At 36.6% G+C, this 6,025-nt stretch overlaps 1 non-coding gene across 1 annotated transcript; it reads right to left on the bottom strand.

Moving 5' to 3' along the window:
* TRNAS-CGA lies at positions 3,842–3,923 on the bottom strand. The gene has a single exon. It is a non-coding gene; the product is annotated as a tRNA-Ser (tRNA).

The raw sequence follows: 6,025 nt of genomic DNA, 5'->3' as shown, positions 1-6,025 counted from the left end.
TGCCCTCATGGGAAATCTTCGTGCGGAACCAACTTGGTAAAAAACTCCTCCAAGGTCACTGGATTTCGTGGCTTTTGAGGGTGGTGTATCTCCACTTTTGCTTTCTTCAAATGGCTAACTGGATTCTTTTTTATTGGTCTTTTTACTATCATCTTCCTTGTTGGTTGTTCTACTGATTCTTTTCGTGGGCTCCTTTTGTGGCGCCTACGACGAGTCACCAACGTCCAACCTTCATCATCATCAGGTTGGTCGTCTTCAACTTTGTTGTTCTCCAGTAATTCTTCATTTTTTATTCCTTTTAAACTGCATAACTCCTCTAGATTGAATGAGCCAAAGGTGATAGAGACTTGGTTCGCGCTTGCTTTCTCATCTTCAAGCACGATCTTCTTTTCGCGAACCAAGTCCATGACTTTATCCTTGAAGACGAAGCACTTCTCTAGAGGGTGGCTTATAAGTCGATGGTATTTGCAGTAATTTGGGTCATTTGTTTTTCCAGCTTCATTTGGCCGCTTCATCTCTGGAAGCTCAATGAGATTTAACTCAAGGAGTTCTTCAAAGATAGCTGGCACATCGGAATCTAGAAATGGGTACTCTTTCTCTTGCATTTCTTTTAGAGTCAACTTCCCCCTTGGCTTATCGTCAAAAGAAGTGGATTTCATACTCTGCTTCTTGCTTACCTTCGTCGTGAACTTCATAGGTGACGTGTTGACATTCATAGCTTCTTTTCTTTAAGACTTAGGTACGAACTTGCCCCACTTCCTGACTTCTTGCTTGTCATTCCCTTTTCGAGGTTCATAGATGGGCAGCCTTTTATTTCTAGCGGAGGCCATGCTCAATTCCATGTCATGGGCACGAGTTGCAAGTTCTTCGAATGTGCCAGGCTTGATACCTTGCAAGATGTAGCGCAATCCCCAATGCATGCCTTGGATGCACATCTCTATGCCCGAAGCTTCACTAAACCTGTCTTTGCAGTTGAGGCTTGAATTCCTCCACCGATTGATAAAGTCGATAACTGGTTCCCCCTTTCGTTGTCGAGTATTTGTAAGTTCTATCATACTCACAGTACGTCTCGTACTATAAAAGCGATTGAGGAACTCTTGCTCTAGTTGATCCCAGCTATCGATAGATCCATCCTCGAGGTCCGTGTACCAGTCAAAAGCATTTCCTTTTAGCGAGCGGACAAACTGCTTGATAAGGTAATCTCCATAAGTCCCAGCATTGTTGCACGTCTCCACGAAGTGCGCAACATGTTGCTTTGGGTTACCTTTACCATCAAACTGTTGAAACTTCGGAGGTTGATAGCCAGCAGGCATCTTCAACATATCGACCCTTGCAGTGTACGGCTTTGCATATGTAAGGGAGGATTTGGCAGCAACTTCATATTTGTTCTTAATGGTTCCTTCGATGAACTCCTTCAATTGATCGATTGGAATCATCCCTTCAGATGAGACAGGGATAGCCTTAGTGGATGCTGCTTGTCTTGGAGTAGAGTCACTCTCTAGAACCTCTGGAGCTTGCCGGGCGCATGGGTAGATTTTTCTTCCATCAAGATTCCCACCTTGTCTGTTAGCTTGTCAATTCTAGCCTCTTGATTTTGCCTGCATTTGGTCAAGCCAGCGATTGCTTCCGTCAAGTTTGCTAACTGCTCCTCCATAGATGAAGTGTTTGTCACCATGGCTTGCATGATTATCGTGGATGGCGGAGAGTAGCATGGATTTTCACACAGATTGATCCTTGATTGGCTCACGCTATGTGGTGTAAGTGGGGAGGATCCATCACTTGAAGCATCATCATCTTCCTTCACAGCAGAGTGCTTGGATCCGGAGAGGTCAAGCAGAGCAAGAGTTTTCTTGATCTTTTCAGCAACATCGCTTCCTCCTTCAGATGCGTTTGTGGAAGATCTTGCTCCTTTTGAGGATGAAGATCCGAAAACAGGGGTTGATGCGGACGGCACTTGGGGTGCTTGTTGTCCTAAAGAGCTTGCTTTGCTCCTCGTAACTGGTCCGAAGCTTCCAAAGGTGACATCGAGGATGCTTTCCACATCAGCATAGAACCTGGAGTTAGCAGCCTTGGTGGAAGTTGAACCGGAGTTGATTTTCTTTGAAGCCATTTCAATGATCTTGGTATTTGGTGAATGAAAAGTTGAGATGAGAGGTAGAGATGTCCCACTGGGCGTGCCAGAATTTGTAGACAATAAATTTGCGTCGAGAAAATAAAATCAAGACCGAAAAATATCGCAACAATCGTAGTATTTTATTTCGAATATTTGAGTGTACAATCTCTATGAATCCTCCGTTTCTTCTTTTCAATTGTAAATAAATTCAAGGGCCTTTGAGCTTGATCTTGAATATGTAGTTGTTGCCACGAACGACGATCTTTTTCTTGAGCTTGAGCTTGATTGCTTGAACTTGACCTTGATTCGTTCTTCGTTCTTGAGCTTGAACTTGATTTGTTCTTCGTTCTTGAGCTTGGACTTGATTGCTTGAAGCTTGAAACTTATGGAGGAATTCGTAGTGTTTGATCCACGAGCTCTCTCTTGCTTTGCGTTATAACTTTTGGTGTCTTTTCTGAGCTATGAAGACCCCTATTTATAGTTGTGGGAGGGAAGAGTTATAATAAGAACAAACTCTTTCCGACCAATCAAATTGAAGTGTGACATGGCCACATTTGATTGGCCAGAACATGTCACTTGCACACGTGGCGCGATTTAATTGGCCTTTCAGTGTGACTGGGCATGCCTTGTCATTTTGACACGTGGCATGGTCCTATTGGCTCTTCCGCTTGACTTGGCGCGCCACGTCATTTGACACGTGGCACCAAACTGGGCCTCTAGGAAGATGACATCTTGGGCTTAATGAAGTGGGCTCATCACTTTAGCCCAATTAAATGGGCTAGCCCAATGGATTAAGACTTATTTATTTAATCCATATATATTGGGCTTATAATTAATCCAATTATATTAGTCCAATAAATTTATTTGAACTAATATATCTTGAATTTTAAAATATGTTTTACGGATTTAATTCGAATAAAATATATATGCCAACAGATATAACACTTGAATTGACTAAAATTTTGCATCCAAACTTTCAGCAATAGGGTATACATACAAGATGGAAAACCTTAGTCCACTGAAATAAAAATATATGTGCAGATATTTTAACATAATAAAATTTTTAATTATGAAAGTGTGTACACACGTAATATTCTATGTCATGTGTGATATATTAAAGTTTCAAAATATTGGTCAAAATTTCTAGACCTATTTATTAGTAATTCTATAGATTCTATTTCGATAAAAATGTACAATAAAAAAAGAAAGAGATGGATGTCACAAAACGATAATTTTATAAAGAGTGTATTGCTATGAAGATGAATATTGTTGTTATAGATAAAAAGCTATTATAGAAAAGTAAAATATAACAATAAAAGTTATTTAAAAAAAAAAGTTGAATTTTATAATAAAATATTGTTATATAAGATGGATATTATAGAGAAGTCTTATTGTACATAATCATCTATTTATTGGTAGCCAATTGAATAACTGTGGAAGGCAATTTAGTAGTTTAAGATTATTTTGTGTAAACCTTTTATTTATTTTTTTGTAACGGTTCAAGGTTGGATAAGAATTATGACAAAACTAAAGTACGAGAAGCGAATTATTCTTAATCATAATTAGTCCTAAAAATAGTTAATTGATAATCATTATGTTGTTAGACCTTGGCATTAATGTTGAGATAGGCATCATAGTCCTCGAAGATTTATTCAGTCTAAAAAGGAAAACAATACTAGTAACAACAATAATGAAAGTTTACAAAGAAAGCATAAATTGGAAAAAAGTCGTCGACAGCAGGATTCGAACCTGCGCAGGCAAAGCCCAACAGATTTCGAGTCTGTCTCCTTAACCACTCGGACATATCGACGGTCTTTGTCTTTATTTTCATCCCTTTTTACTTAATTGAATTTTATCAACAATGAGTAAATTTTCCATTACTTACCAACAATTCAATCATCAGCCACCTTTAATAGCCGGAGGTTTCAAAACGAGCACCAAATACCGGGTGACAAACCGGAAAAAAAATAAATAAATAAAATAAAAATAAAAAACAATTCAATCATTCTATTACTTTCATGGGAACAAAGAAGTTTGTATTGTAATTTCTTTTTCGTAAATAGCAAATACTCCCTATTGGCTGCTATCCATATGAGGGGTTAAAAAAGAGAGCAACAGGTAACTCAGGAATCCTCTATTTATTCAAATCAGATGTCCATACCTTTTTTGTAAAATAATTAAGAGAAAGAGAATAACACTGAAGCCTCAATTGAGAATAGATTCCTCAGAGAAACAGTATACATAGCAACTGAAACTCCGTGAAAAATATTACCAACCAAATTAATTTGAATCTTTAATGAATAATTTTCTTACAAAATAATTTTACTTATAGAGGTTTTACTCGATAAATGATCTGTGAAATTCATAATCATCTAAATCTGAAATCTTCTGTGAAGGTCCGATGTTTTCCGAAAAAATCGACTTAAAAGATTAAATTTATTTGGACTACTAAGATAATAGTCTTGCTTTTCATCTTTTTACTGAAACTAGCGGGCTTGTTTTCTTTACCTGGTGTGCCGTGCTTCACTCTTTTTTTTTTTTTTTTAAAGACTTTTTCCTTCCTATACCACATATGAAACCTTATTACCAAAAATGTGCATGGTTTCATATTTACCCGCCATGTTCACAGTTATTCTACAAAATATATACCATTCATTAAATACCAATTATTAGGAGCTGATTCCTTCCTAATTAGGCGCGCTACAAATCTGGAACTAAATATTCTTCCAGATATTCCTATTTAGGCGCGCTACAATTATGGAAGTAAATATTCTTCCAGATATTTTCCACCATTGACAGCCATTTAAAAGCTTGAAAGTTTTGAATTCAAATTTGGGTTTTCAAAAATCATTATTTGTTTGGATTGGGTGTTGTTGAAAATAATCGGGAATATGGTTTGGAGTTTATATCTCAATTTTGAGGGATTTTGGTGAAGATTAGATTTGGTTTTGACTGAATTTCAGATTGAAACTCGAAGAAGAAGAAGAAGAAGACGACATATTGCAGAAATTGTAGATAAATTGTAGATTATTTGTATTCTGATTGTAGATGCTTTATTTTCTGTTTTCACAAATAAAAACGGCTAAAACTTCTACAAATCTTCTATAAAACACAATTATGTCAAAAATCACAATTATGCTACAATTGAATGGGAATTGGGATATAAAAATTCAATGTACCCATTTTGTAGATATTTTGTAGATGAATTGTAGATTATTAGTATTCTAATTGTAGATGCTTTGTTTTCTGTTTTCACAAATAAAAAACGACTAAAACTTCTACAAATCTTCAGCAAAAATCAATCTACAATTTATCTACAATTTCTGCAATATGTCTTCTTCTTCTTCTTCGAGTTTCAATCTGAAATTCAGCCAAAACCAAGTCTAAATCTTCACCAAAAACCCTCAAAATTGAGATATAAACTCCAAAACATATTCTCAATTATTTACAACAACACCCAGTCAAAACAAATAGTGATTTTTGGGAACCCAAATTTGAATTCTTTCGTATTCAGATCTCTTATCTCCGCAGCATACCTACCCCATGACCTTCTCCTTACGCCTAAGTATCTGCAATTGTTCTGTTGTTCCTCTGCATTTTGAGTACTACTTATATTGCTGCCATTCTTTCTTGGTTTTGTGCTCGTGTTGCTTGAAGAAGTGGATGATTTGATGATATTCATATTCAAATTCATTAACCGGGGGGGGGGGGGGGGGGGGAGAGAAACGTGGGGGGATTTGGAGGAATATACGGTAGCGTTAATTAAGGAGTGATATACGATACATTAATTGTACAGTTAAAACACATTATGGTATAGAATTGGTAATTAGGTATACTAAATGTAATTAAATCAAACCTTTAAACATTAAGGGTAATATAGTTTCCTATATGGAATAGGAATGTAAAAATTCC

The sequence above is a fragment of the Nicotiana attenuata genome, chromosome 7, assembly GCF_001879085.1.
Source record: "Nicotiana attenuata strain UT chromosome 7, NIATTr2, whole genome shotgun sequence".
Taxonomy (NCBI): domain Eukaryota; kingdom Viridiplantae; phylum Streptophyta; class Magnoliopsida; order Solanales; family Solanaceae; genus Nicotiana; species Nicotiana attenuata.
This window is presented reverse-complemented; position numbering and strand designations above follow the sequence as displayed.